The sequence below is a fragment of the Maniola jurtina genome, chromosome 22, assembly GCF_905333055.1.
Source record: "Maniola jurtina chromosome 22, ilManJurt1.1, whole genome shotgun sequence".
Taxonomy (NCBI): Eukaryota; Metazoa; Arthropoda; class Insecta; order Lepidoptera; family Nymphalidae; genus Maniola; species Maniola jurtina.
Genome location: NC_060050.1, coordinates 11,300,419 through 11,319,457, shown reverse-complemented (window position 1 = coordinate 11,319,457; position 19,039 = coordinate 11,300,419).

The following is a 19,039-nucleotide window of genomic DNA, read 5'->3' as shown; positions in this document are numbered from 1 at the left end:
TAAAATAAAAGAATGTTGAAATTACTATGTTCAGTTTATTTTCTTCCCGCAAGTCTAAATTACTTAATTTCTTAGTTGAGAAAAGCAGTTACTGTCACTCTTAAGAATCTATCCGTTAAACCGATTTATATGAAATTTGGTACAGAGGTACGTCCCGGAAATTAACTTCGGCAACTTTTTATCCCGGAAAAGCAGAGTTCCCACGAATTTTTAAATAAACCTAAATCCACGCGGACGGAGTCGCGGGCATCATCTAGTAGTAAATAAAATTAAATGTGTCATCAATGTTCCACCGTAGCTCAGAAAGTTGGTAAGTGGCAGCGCTCGAGTGGCGCGAACTTTTTCAATTTCGTCTGGTAATAAACTCAAACATCATAAGCTCCTGTGTACACACTGTATTAATATGTAACTTTGCATGTAATTATATATTATGTTATGCTTATATTGTAACTTGTATGGCAGGGGTGTCTAGAGATTTCTGCAAAGAGAAAGACAAGTGCAAATTAAAAATTTATAACACCCTCGACAAGGAAGGTTACAGTAACTAGAAAAGAGCTGATAACTTTCAAACGGCTGAACCGATTTTCTTGGATTATAGCTAAGAAAACTCTCGATCAAGCCATCTTCAAACAAAGAAAAAACTAAATCAAAATCGGTTCATTAGTTTAGGAGCTACAATGCAACAGACAGATACACAGATGCACAGATACACACGTCAAACTTATAACACTCCTCTTTTTGGATCGGGGGTTAAAAATACGATCCAACTTTTAATCACTATCTACCCACATTATAAACTAGCTGATGCACACGACTTCGTTTATCCTTAAATCATGCCACAACAGGGCAATGGATTCTCGTGATTTTTTTGCATGGATTTACTTTCTATCCCGGAAAATTAATGAGTTTCCACGAGGTTTTAAAAGTCTAATCTTAAAGTACTTAAGTAAGTAATCAAATTATTAAGTCGCTATTCACTTTATGAGTAGCTACTTACCAAGGAAACCATCGTGAGGAAACCTGGGTAAGAGTTCTCCATAATGTTCTCGGCAGTGTGTAGTCTGCTAATCTGTACAGCATGGTGGACTTTAGCTTATAATCCGCAGTTGACCAACGTGGTGGAATATAGCTTACAATTTGCAGTTGTTCATTCTGAGAGGAGATCTGTTCTCAGTAGTTGATCGGTGAGATGTTGAGATGACATTATTTGAGTCAATAAGTGTCTACCCATTATCTAATGTCTCTCACACCTCGAGAAAGGTAGACAATGGTTGTCATTGTCTGCGCGGTACCGGGAGAGATCCTATTACAGATACCCGGGTACCGCTGATCGATCCGGCCCGGATAATACCCGGGTATGATTCCCATTATGAGCGAAGGTATTCAGCATTCCATGAATTGTCTCCTAAGTTGATTCGGCTCATTAAACAATCAATAGTGCTCTATATCGTGGTATAAGAAAGCGGTGATGGCCTAGTGACTAAGTTGTAGACCGGGGTTCGATCCCGGGCATGCACCTTTAATTTTTAGAGAGAAGCTATGTGCGCAGTTAAATATCACTTGCTTTCGGTGGAGGTAACCTGCACGCCTGAGAGTTACCCATAATATCCTCAAAAGTGTGTGAAGTCTGCAAATCCGTAGTTGACCAGTGTGGTGGATTATGGCCTAAGCCCTTCTCCTTGACGCTGGTGAAAGGTTGAGATGGCATTATATTATGAGTCAATGAGAATCTACCCACAATGTAAAATCTCTCACCTCGAGAAAGGTAGACAATGGCTGTCATTATCTGCACGGTACCGGGGGAGATCTCATTACAGGTACCCGGGTACCGCTGATCGATCCGGCCCGGATAATACCCGGATATGATCGCCATGAAGGGGCATTATGAGCGAAGGCATTCAGCATTCCATGAATTGTCTCCTAAGTTAATTCGCCTCATAAATTATAAATTGAACAACTTCTTCATAATCTGAATCAGAATCGGACAACTCGTGGGAGAGCATTGAAAACGTATGACCTGTCCGGAAAAATATGACGGTGAAAGAACATCACGGCAAAATCTGAATGCTGTTGCATAACGTGGATGTTATCCTGCAAGGATCGGCATCCGGCAAACCGGCAATCTGTAATAGGATCTTACTGTGCGGCGTGCGCTGAGACCACTATGACGAACGCTTTGTGCAACCTATGGGGCTTTCTGGGCTATAATGTCTAACGCTGGCCATACATGATCAAGTTTTTCCTACAGGCCTAGTAGACTCGAGCCTAGGGCGGCAAAATTTAGGGGGCTCCAAAATTTGGTGTTATTTTTTAGGGTTCCGTACCTCAAAAGGAAAAACGGAGCCCTTAAAGGATCACTTTGTTCACACATTGTCTGTCTGTCCGTCTGTCGTGTCTGTCAAGAAAACCTATAGGGTACTTCCCGTTGACCTAGAATCATGCAATTTGGCAGGTAGGTAGGGAAAAAAATCCGAAAACCGTGAACTTGTGGTTACATCACAGAAAAACAAATCAAATGTATTTCAATTTCAAAGTAAGATAACTATCCGAGTGGGGTATCATATGAACGGGCTTTACCTGTACATTTTTAATTAACAGATTTTTAATTATTTTTATTTGATTTATCGTGCAAAATGTCGGAAAAAACAAATGGAACAAAGGGAATGTGACTCGCACACCGAGTTTTGGCCGGTTTTTTTATTCAGATACAAGTCATCCCTTAACTGCAATCTCACCTGGTGGTAAGTGATGAAGCAGTTTAAGATGGAAGCGGGTTAACCTGGAAGGGGAATGGCAGTTTTCATTAAACCAAACTCCTTTGGTTTCTACAAGGCATCTATCATGATACTAACGAGACCCCATACTTTTTCACGAGTTTGATTGGTCAATTATTATTCAAAAAGAGAACCAAATGTTTCTTTGGAGTGCCGTATGATTTCTACGAATGGGCAATGCTGAGAAAATAAAGTGACCTTAATCATTCAAACGTTTACTCATTTTCTTATGTTGTAAGTTGTAACTGGTGGTGTTACTTCTTGGAGTCTCGCAGGGGTTTAAGTTGGAAGTCGATGGATCCGTGGCCAGTGACCTTGGCTCGGTCCGTCACATTCACGTACACTCGCCCTTGGTCGAAGGGGAACGTGGCCACCAGTCCAGAGACGCTAAACCTCATGTTCAGGTAACTGTAAAACCCCTGAAAGTAACAACGGTTTATGGTATTATTGAGCGCTAACTCGCCAACACACTGCGGTGCAGTTAGGCGAAAGATAGTTTGTAAGGAATTTTTGTGTCTATAAATAAATTAATTTAAAAAAAGACTACATATTAATGTGAAAAGGATAGATTTATTGACATTGACGGCGATATGTTATACGATAGTCAAACTAGAAATCGTACGTACTAATTAGACTCGCGACTTGTATCTACTAATTCTATTGTTTCAGGTAAGTCCAAAAGTAATTCATTACTTAATGTCACGCTATCACACTAATTAGTGTGATAGCGTGACAGTGTAATAGTGTGATTAGAGTGATCAGTATGATAGCGTGAGAGTGTGATTCGTGTGTCAGTGTAATTATTGTGATAGTGTGATTAGTGTGATAGTGTGATTAGTGTGATAGTGTGGTAAGTGTGATAGTGTGATTAGTGAAATAGTGTGGTTAGTGTGATAGTGTGATTAGTGAAATAGTGTGGTTAGTGTGATAGTGTGATTAATTTGATAGTGTGATTGGTGTGATAGTGTGACACTCACCGGTGGGAGAGGACATTTCAGTTCGGCCATGACTCGCTCATTTTCCGGTATTCTGTAATAACCCGATCTAAGCCCATCACCAACAATTTCGTCAAACTCCATCATATCGCATAACTTTAAATGAATATCTACAAAGCTCCTCTTGTATTTATTTGAAAGTAACTGGTAGACGTACAGGCTAATCTGAAATTAAACAGTATCACAATTGTATCAGTATCAAATAGTAATTGAGCAAATAAATACTTGAAATACTTGATAATAATAAGTAGGTAGACAGACAGGACAGCGCTTTCAAAGCGCACTGGATGTCTTTGTTTTATTCAGATACCATTTACAAGTTAGCCCTTGACTGCAATCTCACCTGGTGGTAAGTGATGATGAAGTCTAAAATGGGAGCGGGCTAACCTGGAATGGGTATGGGTGGAAGTGATGGATGGAGCTCATTTGCCTAAAAGGTCTTGACTTCAAGTTACCCATGGTGGACGGAAAAACTGATGCTGAAGGGCGTTCTATATAGTAGCGGTTCGAATCAGAAACGAGGAAGCAAATCGCTTCGTACGTAACCGTGGAATTTCGACTACGTACGGGTGCAGAGTTCCGGACCTTGACGATGCCTTAAGGTATGATTATTGATTGTAGATGAAGATTGTAGATGAACTCTTTACCGTAAAATTGTTATCCATAACCTTGAAAGAAGTATAGTTTATTGTAACATAATGGACAGGATCTCTTCTGCTGAGACGTCTTGATTTGAAGGTAACATTATAATAGTACTCCTTGTCAAACCAAGTGACTTGTGGGCGTTCCAAACTGAAATACATCCTCTGAAAATGAAATACATACAATATTATACTAGAATGATGATGATAATGATGATGAAGATGATGCCCGGGACTTCATCCGCGTAACTTTTTAAACCTAACCTAAAGATGTAACCAGAACACTAGCGCAAACAAAGACAAATTATAACACTGACGATTATAATAAGATACCACAGAAAACGCGAAAATAATAAATAAAAAGATCCTGTATTTATAAAAATCTCACAATATATTGCAAATAAACCCTCTGACTGACGCTAGAGGTCAACGAACGTTGCGTAAGTAGGCCACTCGGATCAAACCCCGGGCCCCCGGTTAGGAGGTCTGCGTCTTAACCACTAGACTATCACCGCTTCTACGTACCCTTTCACTGTAACATTTCCTTATCACGAATGAAACACAACAAACAACCACAGCTAAATACATTACATTCTTCTTGGATTCCATAACCATTCTTGTTCTGAACGAATAAAATTACCCAAATAGGTACAAGACTAAGTATACATATAATATTATAACAAGATAAATAAGAACATACTACAACTAACAAAACTGACTAACTGAATAACAAGAAAATAGATACATGTGAGTTAATTGGGCATTTCATTTATACCATTCGATATTTATTTAACTAGACAAGTGCTTGTTAGGACACGTATTAGGTAGGGTTCTGTAGTCACGCTAAAAAACCTCATAATCCAACAAAAGAGCAACCGCCGAGTTTCTTCTAGGAGGACGTTCTGATTCAGTGGTAGATGCATTAGACGATTCAAAAGTGCCTACTTGTAAAAATTTATTGGTATAAACAATCTTTCTATTCTATTCTATTCTCGAGACAATCTTTTTAACCCCCGACCCAAAAAGAGGGGCGTTATAAGTTTGACGTGTATCTGTGTATCTGTACTAAACTAATGAATGCTCCTAAAGTAATGAACCGATTTTAATTTAGTTTTTTTTTGTTTGAAAGGTGGCTTGATCGAGCGTGTTTTTAGCTATAATCCAAGAAAATCGGTTCAGCCGTTTGAAAGTTATCAGCTCTTTTTTAGTTACTGTAACCTTCACTTGTCGGGGGTGTAATAAATTTTTAATTTATACGTGTATCACACTAATATTATAAAGGCGAAAGTTTGTATGTGTGTGTGTGTGTGTGTGTGTGTGTGTGTGTGTGTGTTTGTTACTCCTTCACGCATAAACCACTGGACGGATTTGGCTGAAATTCGGAATGGAGATAGATAATATCCTGGATTAGCACATAGGTTACTATTTATCCCGGAAAATCAAAGAGTTCCCACGGGATTTCGAAAAACCTAAATCCGCGCGGGCGAAGTCGCGGGCATCGGCTAGTAATTCAAATATTTAAAAGGAAAGCTGACTGACAGATCTATCAACGCACGGCTTAAACTACTGGACGGATCGGGCTGAAAGGCATGCAGATAGCTATTATGACGTAGACATCCGCTACGAAAGGATTTTTGAAAATTCAACCCCCAAAGGGATAAAACAGGGGTTAGAAATTTGTATAGTCCACGCGGATGATGTTGGCGGCATAAGCTAGTCGAAAGTAAATTATGGTGTGAACTGAACCAATTTTTTTAAAGTTATTATCATAAATTATAAGCCATAATGGTAAATACATAATTACAATATTATGTATGTAATCTAAAGGTTATTCCGGAAATACTATTATTAAAATAAAGTTTGAATGTACTAGGTAGGTAGGAACTATTTAGTTTTCTATGAAAAATGTAATTGGCCGAATTTTTTCGACAAATAAAAATAGTGGTAATTTTTGTAACTATGACAATTTAGTGTTGGACAAGAGCACGACATGAGAGACGAAATAGGCTACAAGGGTTCCAAACGCGCCTCGGTCTGAGAAGAACCACACAACAAACTCAGTATCGTGGTTTTGGTCTCTACATTTTTGATGGGTCCCTAATGACAATTAGCTTGTAGTCCAGTCATTTGGTAGTTTTACTTGGAAAAATTTCCGATAGTTTTGAAAATTGGTGATTTTATAGATTTCGACGTGCTCTTTCCGAATTTTCATTTTGCCACCTCGTATCTTTACCGCTCGCGCCGCCATCTTGGAAAAATGGCGCCCAAAAACAGTTTTTAGACGATAACTGTAATATTGTACTGTAGGTATTAGTATATAACATAGCTACACGTGAGTCGGTTAGCATGCAACGGTTCTGCACTAGATATGACCGAATAGTTTCAGTAACGCCACTCACACACCGGTCTGGGGTAGGGTAACCTTTGTATCTTGAAAAAAGTTTCCTGAAAAAAAAAATATACTTCACACGAAGGGTTCCGTATCATCCTACGAGATATACTAACACTACCTACCTACTTTTACCTATGTACCTACTTTTTTCGCATAGCTACCATTTTAAAATCCGCTATCTTAGTTCATCCGTCCGTTCCGTCATCGGTTTCATTATTTGTTGCTATAATGGCAATAGATATATATGCACATTCTGTGAAAATGACAAATTTCTACCTATTACGGTTCATGAGGTACGGTTTGATACAGCCCGCTGACAGACATATAGAATGTTAGCAAAAACTTAACGTCATTTATATGCCAATAACCATTTGCCTTATCTTGTGGTTTTAGTGATTTAGTGTTTTTTTAAATCGCATTGTGTAGGGTGCAAAACTCGAGTCAATACCCCACCTACGACGCAGCATTGACTTCGAGTGACCTATGACGGAACGCTGACCTCTAGCGTCAGTCAGATGTTTTATTTGCAATATATTGTGAGTTTTTAAAAATACAGGTCTTTTTGAATACTTAGATACTATATTGCGGACGTGCCGCTGATAAACTGTGAGTATTGTTTTGTATTTTCACTGGCGGACCCGCCTCGGCTTCGCTCGAGTGGAATTTTTGAAAATCAGTGAGAGGGTGACATTTTGACATTTTTTTGGGCAGTCGTGTATATCCTGGACTATCAGCCACCATGGCCACCCCACTCAGTATAGTAGTAAACGCAAATTGTCATTAATGCTGGCGTTATGTTGTACGTGTAGGCGTCTCCCTAACGTTACACAGCGAACCATTTCTACCGTTCCGGAAGTAAACATACGGGCGTATACTGCGGGCGGTACCGCTGAAAAACTGTGAGTATTGTTTTATTATTTTCAAAGTGTTTTTGTATGGAACGGCTACTCCGAACAAAAATGTGTTCTATGAAGCTTAAATGAAATTTGCTATGACACTGATCATCAAGTTGTAATTTTTTTTTGTTCAGAATGAATGTCTAGTACGTAAAACTACAGGAGTTGTTTTGCAAATCAGAGGATTGATTGCATAAGTGCAGTTTTTAGGGTTCCGTACCTCAAAAGGAAAAAAGGAACCTTAAAGGAACACTAAGTTGTCTGTCTGTCTGTCCGTCTGTCCGTCTATGTTTATGTAAACATTTTGTTTTGTAATGTAATCACAAATTAACGGTTTCCAGATGTTTTATTTGCTTGTGCTTAAGACCTACCTACATGCCAAATTTCATGATTCTAGGTCAACGGGAAGTACTCTATAGGTTTTCTTGACAGACCCGACGGACGGACGGACGGACAGATAGACATACAGACAACGAAGTGATCCTGTAAGAGTTCCTTTTTATTTTTGAGGTTCGGAACCCTAAAAAAGATCTAGTATAAACGTCAAAGCATATTGACGTAGAGTCAATACGTTACTCAATCGTTCCTAAATACAATATTTCTACGTATGTTTACGATTACTTATCGTCAGTTACGAGTATTTTGGGACAGGAATATTATCCGGTATGGCCACCGAACTAAATTACTAATTACATAGAAACTTAAAGTAGGTACTTAGCATAGTTATTTTGGTACTTACTCAGTGGGAGATGTGATTTTAATGGTATGCAGTAAGTGAAGAAACCCATATCACACTAATATTATAAAGGCGAAAGTTTGTATGTGTGTGTGTGTGTGTGTGTGTGTGTATGTTTGTTACTCCTTCACGCATAAACCACTGGCCGGATTTGGCTGAAATTCGGAATGGAGATAGATAATATCCTGGATTAGCACATAGGTTACTTTTTATCCCGGAAAATCGAAATGTTCCCACGGGATTTTTAAAAAACCTACATCCACGCGAACGAAGTCGCGGGCATCAGCTAGTTCATACTAAAATTTTATTATAAACTAGCTGACGCCCGCGACTTCGTCCGCATGGATTTAGGTTTTTCGAAACCCCTAAGGAACATTTCGATTTTCCGGGATAAAATGTAACCTATGTGCTAATCCAGGATATTATCTATCTCCATTCCGAATTTCAGCCAAATCCGGCCAGTGGTTTATGCGTGAAGGAGTAACAAACATACACACACACACACACATACACACAAACTTTTGCCTTTATAATATTAGTTCATTCATACTAATATTATAAAGTATAATAAATACTAAGTTCATACTAATATTATAAAAATAAATTCATAGTATGATGCGAAAGTGTGTCTGTCAGTCTGTTACCTTTTCACGGCGCATCTGTTTAACCGATTTTGACATAAAATTAACTAAATTTAACATCCCCTTAAATACAGTTTTAAATACGATGAAATTCAAAACCTGTATCACTTTAAATGAAAATGCCCACTCACCTTTATGTGGAACTCTGCAAGTTAATAACGGTCTGAGCCATCTACATGTGATTTAGTGAATAACAATTTTTGTGAACACATTTTTTTTTGTGTGACCACAAATTCACGGTTTCGGATTTTTTCCTTTATTTGTGATAGGTATAAGATATACCTACCTCCAAATTTCATGATTCTAGGTCAACGGGAAGTACTCTCTCTAGGTACCTACATGTTTTCTTGACAGACACGACGGACGGATATACAGATAATATGGACCTATAGTGGATTCGTTTTTCCTTTTAAGGTACAGAATCCTAAAAAACATAGGTACTCACTCTAAATTCGGTTTAGAGAAAAACACCAGAATGTGGATAGTATATTGCGATTTTCCATACAAATAAAATCATCCCGATAAAAGTTATGATCACAGCTCGCGGCGGTTGATCAAAAAAGTTTTCTCATTATGGCGCTCTCGCTCATTTGACAGTTCGGATCTCGCGACGGAGCCGATAAGTTCGTTTTTTTTTCAAACTAGTGTGTTTCTATTAGAGATGAACCATTTTAGGGATAGCATGTGAAATATCCGTAAAAAACCTTTTCATATGTAACACCTGCCCGCCTGTTACTTACCGTCTGTGAAAAGTCACGAAAAAATCGGATGGAAAATGATTGTATTTGAAAATTGATTTTTCGCGCGCGCAAAGTCGTTGCACCGAACTAAAGAGCGCAAGAACACTGGCATCGCTGCGTGTCAGAAAATAACAGTAAATTTTGCGAAAATAAGTGCAAAAAATCACTTTTCGTAAAAAACCTGCCAAATTTGCCCCTTTGGATGGCCAAACTAATTTCTTGCCTAAGGTAGCTGCCAGCTCTCGGGTCCCGGTTGACTCGATTAACCCTTTTCGAAATTTCCAAATGCCAAGATGCAAAAATATGAAGCTCCCATCGATACAATTCTTAGGTACAATGCCTCGCTGCGGCGGTCTCGATGAGTTTTCAGAATTAATTTATTTTTTAATTTAATTTAATTATTTTTATTTGTTCTTAGTTTTAATTTAGATGTAGGCTTATTTTATAAAAAAAACTCTGATGTTGATGTAAATTTAAAGGAAATAAAAACCTGCGAAATATCAGCGCTATTATTAATATATAATTAATGTTTAATTTATTAATGAAGCAAACCATTGCATTGTTAGTACGAAAAATCCATCCATTAAAAATCGCCTGGAAAGAAAAATAATAATTTCACCCATGAAAATAGAGTTAGAGATCTCTTATAGAGATATCTAGAGATCTTCTTTCTTCTTCTCTTTATTGTTACAACTTTCTGGTGCATATTAGAAAAAAAGGAAATGATCCAAAATTAGCAACCATGCCCATCACTAGTTTCTTATGTAAGTTAGACGGTAATTAAAGTTCTAAAGCCTTTTGCCGTTGATTTTAGGGTGTTATCGAAAGTTTTCTTGAAACCTGACACCTGAAATAGACAGTTGCGTTTTTGCTGTTCGCTAGTGATTATTATGATTAATAGAGTTATTTGGCGTCTTCAGAGAGTAGGGCGCGTTTGCTACCCTCGTAGTTTGGTACATACATCGAAATAGGTGCCATTACGGGGTAGGTATAGGTAGGTACAAATCTACTAAAGGCTAAAACATCGATCTATATTTTACAAGGAAATATTATACTACTTTAGGACTAGTAATTCAATGATCTCTTCCAGGATAGATAAGATAGGATAGATAAATAAAATAAGCGGAATGGGTGTAGGTTCTAAATAAATAAACTAAAAGTTGTATTTAATTACGAATAGGTACATAAAAAAATAATAGAAAAGAATAGACGACAAAAAGGGCTGTCTGGCTATGTGTATATAGGTTCTCAAAGGTATGTCGTCACTCATCATCATCATCAGCCTGTGGACGACCACACATAGGCCTTCTTTAAAGAACGCTACCACACCCAGTCCTCAGCCTTCCTCATCCAGCCACATCCCGCCAGCCTCTTTATACCGTCGGTCCAACGTGCTGGAGGGCGTCCCACACTACGCTTGGTTATACGCGGTCTCCACTCAAGGACTTTCCGGCTCCAACGGCCATCGCCTCTACGACAGGCATGGCCTGCCCACTGCCACTTCAGCTTGCTAATAGTTTGGCTGTCAGTGACCTTGGTTCCCCTGCAAATCTCTTCATTTCGGATCTTATCTCTCAGAAACTCCTAACATGAACAAAGGTGTGTGGAGTCTGCCAATTTGGACTTTGCCGGCGTGATGGACTTAAGCTTATCTCATCTTGAGAGGACACACGTGCTCAGTAGTGCGCCGGCATTAGGAAAGATGATATGACTAATATTAATCTAATATGTGCTAAGTAATTAGCTATCACGCACGTTTTCCGTATTATCGTACGCATTTATTGTCGCCTCCAATTTGCTGCCCAATGAGCGATGTCGGATATAATGGGGAAAGTTTCCGTCTACCCGCGCCTGGAGTCATAAGTTCAATCAAGTAATTATACTTAATCCGTCTTGCTTGTATCAATTAGTCAGCTTGTCTATAGCAATTTATTGCTTAACTAGCGACCGTCAGCGGTTTCACTTGTCGAAAACAACTAAATCAACCGCCAGGATATGGCATGACCTTCCGGCATCAGTTTTCCTCTCAACTTTTTCTACGGGAACCTTCAAGTCAAGAGTGGCATCTTCTAGACAAGCTCCATCTTAGGCTGCATTATCACTAGCCAGTAGGTTTGATTGCAGCCAAGCGCTGGTCTATAAATTGAAATCTTATCTATACCCTATCCCGCGGGAATTTCGAAAAATATGACCTTATTCCTTTGCTACGTTATAAAAGGTCTAGCGGTTGAATTAGGAACGAGGACGCAAATCGTTTCGTACAGTCAGCAACATAGCTAGGTTTGCACCCGTCCGTAGTCGCCTGTAATGGCAGGTGTACTGCAAACCTAACTTTGTTGCTGACTGTAGTACCTACTTGTCCGTGGAATCACTCCAGCTCTGCATCACAAGCCGTCTCAGTAAAACTGTATACTTATAGCCTGCAGTAAATGAATTCAGAGTTCGTTTCCACATAAACACTAAGTAAAGTCTAGGTGGGAAATGATAGTAAGTAAAGCTAGCCATGTTTATTACAGGTATCGTTAGTCCGCTTTAAGCAAACCGGATATATTATGAACCAAGAGCTAGTGGGAAAATATGAGGAGATAGGTAGCTACCTACACTCCTCTGATTTTCCGGGATAAAAGTAGCCGATAGTAGTCAAAGGAGCCTTAGCGTAGTTGATTCCGGGATTCAAGTTATATCTGTACCAAATTTTTGTCAAAATTAGTGAAACCATAATATCAGAAGCTTACGTAAAGTAACGCATACTTCTATTCAACACTAGCGACCTGCCCCGGCTTTGCACGGGTAGCTTATTACAATTTTCGAGAGAATCTGATTTTCACTCAGTCAGAAATAATGTAGCTGGTGAAAGAATTTTCAAAATCAGTTCAGTAGTTCCAAAGATTACTTCCTATAAACAAACTAACAAACTTTCCTCATAATAATATTATAGGTACGTGAGTTTCTTTATTCCACCATAACTTATAAATGTCTGAATAAATTTCGATGTATCTTTAGACTGGGTATAAATAAAAAAAATATCAATATGACAGAGCAATCGTGTTTTTTTAATTTTTACTAATTACCTACTACTTGTTGTCAAATATTCTTCTTAACTACTTTTTGCCACCTGCTCTCCGGTTATATTATTTGGAATGCGGTAGCGGGTAGTCTAAAATAGAGCTTTGGATGTTTATTTCACAGTTTACCGTTAATTGTGGTTAGCTGGATCGGTGTAGAGGCTAAATTATTCGCCCGTAATTTCTAACTCGCATTGCAACACCATAGCAGCTCAACGCCCCAAAGGTTGATTCAGGTTCACTGTTCGATGGGCAAGACCTCTCCCTGCCAGCCGTGGTCAAAGACATGGCGGGCAGAGATAGGTCTTGGGAAGCGGTAGAGTCCTTCTGCGAGGAGGTAATGTCGCAGAAGTAGTCGGCGGAGCGCATGAGAGAAGATGATTTGAAGACTCATGCCATTCGTCGTAGGAGGGTCGGGCGTAGGCGAGTCGCCCACGACCGCTGCTTACACCCTTGATAAAGGCTCTCGGGCGATCGTCCAAAAAGAAACCAGTCCTCGAGTCGCGAGGCACCTTTGTGTTCGTAGTGTGCCTCAGACAGTGTGTAGGGACTATATTGGTCACCTGAGGAGAGCCCTTAGCAGGGGCCGCTGGCTAGGTTGCGCGAACGTGTTTGGTCCCGTAGCCTGGCCACTAGGCGATGCGTGGAACACCGTGGGGGTTTAGTCGGTAAGAGTCCGATATAACCTCCGTACCTCCCTGGGCACGGTGGTATCCATGAGGATTTCCCCACGAAAAAAAAAGGTTCACAGTTCGAGGGGTACCAGCCAGGTAACCTCCCCGTGTGCCTGAGTGTTGCGGGTAACAGCAGAGCTTGGGCCGGTGTACCCTGGTATCATAGTTAAAATTTCTGTTCATGGGATATTGTTGACCATGGCTAATTGGCCTGGCAGGGAGGGGGTGTTGTCCGCGCGTCTTTCTGAGTGTCCCGAGCAGAGGGCGCAGTAGAGTCACCCATGGAGCGTTGTAAGCGACTGCCCGTAAATGGAGTTACATGAGACCTATAAGAACTGGAATAACATTTGTAATTTAAGTGTGTAATTCTGTGGGCGGCTCTGTACCAAATAAAAAAAAAACTCTTTGATTTCCCGGGATACAAAGTAGCCTATGTCCCCTCTAAACTATACCCACGCAAAAAATCACGTCAATCCAGTGCTCTATTGCGACGTGATTGAAGGATAAACTTATACACTTTCGCATTTATAAGATGGGTAGTGATTCATTCATTCATAGAGGACCTATCTACTGTGAAGGATAAATTAAGATAAGTAACCAATTTGTAATGATAATAAGTGGTATGAACTCCATAATTTCTTGAACGAACTTACTTACAGCTCGAGGAGGTTGATCAAAAAACTTTTCTCATTACACCGGTCGGCATCGCGCGTATGACAAGTTGGATTGAGATAATGCCGGCAACACGCCGGCAACTGCATTGCCGGCGTAGGCACATAAATTGCTGGACTATTCTCGATGTATTAAGGTAAAGAGGTAGCTTACACTCTGGAGGTAGATAGAGGTTACTTTTTAACCCCTGACCCAAAAAGAGGGGTGTTATAAGTTTGACGTGTGTATCTGTGTATCTGTCTGCGGCATCGTAGCTCCTAAACTACTGAACCGATTTTAATTCAGTTTTTTTTTTGAAAGGTTGATCAAGAGTGTTCTTCGCTATAATCCAAAAAGATTGGTTCAGCTGTTTGAAAGTTATCAGCTCTTTTCTAGTTACTGTAACCTTCACTTGTCGGGGGTGTTATAAATTTACACTTGTTACGAAAATTCATCAGTGCTTGATGACCAAAGTCTTCGAACAGTGCGTGTATTGCTAGTGACGACATATGGATCCGAGTCCTCATAAGTCTCTCAGGGGGCGAAGGAGAGATCTATGCTTGGAGTTATTCTACGTAATCAAATCAGAAATGAGGAGACCCGTAGGGGATCCAGAGTAACCGACAATAGCAAGGCACATGGTTCGAAAAACCGATAGACAGGAAGTACCCTATAGGTTTCTTGACAGACACGACAGAGAAACACAGGGAAAGACGGACAGACAAACAATAAAGTGATCCTATAAAGGTTCCTTTTTTCTTTTGAGGTACAGAACTCAAAAAATTGATTGAAAAACAGCTACAAAGTACAATCGTACCCAATCCAAAACCTCTCAGGTCTTAAAAATAAATAATCATTTTATTCCGAAGCTTAAATAGTTTTAATATAAAGCATCATGGTATTTGAGAACAGTTTGAGGACATTTCAAAAATTCTTAGTTAATAAAATTGTAAAAGAAAAACATCTAAGTATTTTATTCAAATTATTAGGTGCTACGTAACCTTTGATAATAAGCATTTTTCTAGACATTTTAAATTCTTGTATTCAGTATGTCTTCTTATATTCAATTTATAATAAAATTCCACAGTCAATTTTAGACTTGCCTTTACACATGTTTAAAAAATTTATTAAAAGTATGCTCCTGAAGAAAGCTTATTATACAATTAATGACAAAAAGCTTGGATATAACTCGCTCCAGCAAAACACGGCGCTGCAATTGCTTGTATACAGTACGGCATATTATTGTAAATTGAATACTTGAAAAGAGCAACCGCCGAGTTTCTTGCTGGTTCTTCTCGGTAGGAACGGTATTCCGAACCAGTGGTAGATTATTTTGACGATTCAAAAGCACTTGTAAAAGTTTAATTGAATAAAAATAATTTTAATTTGAATTTATGAGTAAAATTAAGCTTATTGAATTTCAATTTATTGTGTTTAATTTGAAAACAGTGGATATACATCATCGTCATCATTATAAACCACTGGATGTCCACCGCTGGGCATAGATCTCTTTTAAGGACTTCTACACGCCACGCTCTTGCGCTGCCATAAAGTTTGAGTAGTAATAGTAATCTTTTTATAGCAGCCATGTTGATTGCGATCGCTGAACGCAATTACCCTCACCCCCTCAAACAACATTTTCCGGAAGCCCGCACACAATTTAGTTAATCCCTGACATGCGGAACCAGTGAGATGTCATACATGAGTTCTAGAGGTTATAAAATCTCCCGCAAAACTGCCTCCAGCTGATTGCTTATTACAGGCTATATTATCAGCATGATCATATCAGTTCATCTGAAGTTACTAGATCTAGCAATTTATGCTGCATATTGATTTTGTCAGTAAGCTGTCAGTTTATCCTTCTATATACCTAACTAACTTATCCTACCTAACTTGACTTAAGCCCTCGACTTCCCCCACATGGACTACACAAAATTCATAACCCTATTTTATCTCCTTAGGGGTTGAATTTTCAAAAATTCTTTCTTAGCAAATGTCTACGTCATAATAGCTATCTGCATGCCAAATTTCAGTCCGATCCATCCAATAGTTTGAGCTGTGCGTTGATAGATCAGTCAGTCAGTTAGTCAGCTTTTCTTTTTATATATACAGACTAGCGACGAACCCCAGCTTCGTATGGGTAGCGAAATCACGGATCATTTGTAACATGATGACTTCTAGAGAATACAATTTTTTTCCGACTTAGTCTCAATTTTAAAGATATATAGATAACCTTTAAAGATACTTGGTACCTTCCATTGATGAAAGCCGTATAAAAATCTGTACAGTAGTTTCTGAGATTAGCCGAAACAAACACGAACACGAACAAGGTCATTAATTTATTATATAGAGAAGAAAACTAGATGAAGCGTTTTTATATGATCTGTTTCTCTATGGTGTAATAACTCGATGTACTAGAACCGTATAAAATTGAAACTAAGTAATTGTATTAATTTCTGCTCGAAATACTACATTTTCTGAAATAAGTGAATTTACTATACTCTACGAATTTAACTTTTGCCGTATATTATTCCAAGTACAATGAATAGGATGTTTGAATTAGGTCGAATTTTATTGTAAAGACTTGAAATCTAGTTATTGAAACAGTCGAAATTATGAACGTCAATTTTTCATTCACTTTGTACTGAAATAGTACATTAAAGTCCAGGCCTGAAATTAAGCGATTACTGGCCGAGTACCTAATATTGTAAGGACGAGCCGAAGCCAAGGAATTCTGAAGTGATTTTGAAAGGACGAGGCCTACAATGAGGTACATAATGTGTAAGTACTTGGTAACAATACATACTTAGCAACTAAAATAGTAGGTAGGTACTTAATCTAAGGTGTTAGATTAAACAATAGGCATAATTTATTGAAGCTCGTCAGTCCTTTGTTTATTTACAAATAATGCGGAACCAAGACGATGCGCGATGCTACGCGCAGTGCATAACTTAATCGTTTATACGGGTGATTCAAAATAATCCACACTAATATTATATATACGAAAGTGTGTCTGTCTGTCTTTCTGTCTGTCTGCTAGCTTTTCACGGCCCAACAGTTTAACCGATTTTGATGAAAGGCACAGAATTAACTTACCAAGAAAATCAAAGTGCTCTTACGGGATTCTTTTACATATTATGAAACTAATGTATTTGGGTACGAAGGTAGTTTGTGTCCCGGAAATTGACACAGGGGACTTTTTATGCCGGAAAAACAAAGAGTTCCCACGGGATGTAAGAATAACTAAATCCACGCCGACAAAGTCGCGGGTATCATCTAGTTGTTTATAAAAAAAATTGGTTGTCTGTAAAGTCGGTTTACTGATGATAGTTGAACGTGACAACAAAGGCCGATTGTGCTTCTTTGTCGCTCGTTCCGCGCTCTCGCTTGCACTTCAAGCCTTACATGGAACGCCTCAGAGCGAGGTAACGCCGCATGAGTCATGTTTTTGACGTGACAACGTCTTATAATTCGATAGAGCCGGCTGCACGCACGACAGACTTTACAGACAACCAATTTTTTTTCGTGCGTGCAGCCGGCTCTATCGAATTATAAGACGTTGTCACGTCAATAATTATACAATGTGCCCAGTCAAAGTGCTCAAACAAAAAGACGAGAAAATTAGGATTACTACTTCGTACTTTACTAATTCGTATTTACGTACCTTTGTATACTCGTTATAATTATTTATGAGTAACGCGGAACCAAGACGAATATCGCATAACTTAATCATTTACACAGGGTGTTCAACTTTGTTTATATTCGATATTACTATTGTTGTGGCGTTTGTGCCAAATGGGGACATAAAACATGGAACGAAGAGTGAATTTCAAAGATTTTGTTTTGACTAAGGCATAGCGCATACCACCAGAGGGGAGTGAAGTGGAGTGGAGGCGAGTTTTTGATGATAATCTAAACTAACCTTTGTTTACATATTTAAGCATAAAGGCGCGTCCTTTGACTCTCCTCCATGTTTTATTTTCAGTAGAAATAAAAATAAAATCAACAGAAACAGAAAGATTTTTTTACCACTGGAAGGTAGATACCTACCAGTGCGTGTAGCAATAAAAATTAATAAAAAAATAAAATTCTGAAGTAATCAACTGAAAGCTCCGCCGATTGCTTCCACACAACTTGACCCTTATGTCGACGCTCATATAAAACTGAGTTTATTATAGAAAGGACGTCTCCACTTCACTCCGTCTGTGTGCGCCAGCCCTTAGTGTTAAGCTACCTCAATGCTTGCCAAGGGTCACGAGTTCAAAAACCTCTGAGTTTTACACAATAATATTAATCTATATATGCAAAAAAACTGACTGACTGACTGAGGATTACTTTGTTGTCTGCCTATCTGTCCGTCTGTCCGTGTGTACGTCGGTCGTGTCTGTCAAAAAAACCTAATGTACTTCCCGTTGACCTAGAATAATGAAATTTGGTAGGCAGGTAGGTCTTATAGCACAAGAAAAAATCCGAAAACCATAATTTGTGGTTACATCATTTAAAAAAAAAACTGTGTTTCAATTTCTAAGTAATATAACTATACCATGTAGGGTATCATATTATGAAAGGACTTTACCAGTACATTCTAAAACATATTTTTATTTATTTTTATGCACAATACTTTTAGTTTTATCGTGCAAAATGTCGAAAAAAATACCCGAGTACGGAACCCTCGGTGCGCGAGTGTGACCCGCACTTGGCCAGTTTTTTACTAGTGTCAAAAGAAAGCAAAAGTCCAGTCATCCACTTTCTAAATTTTTTACAGTTTGCGATGTAGGTACCAAGTCGAAGTGCGCATCGATATGTGAGTACGCAGTACGCATCCTAATGTCAT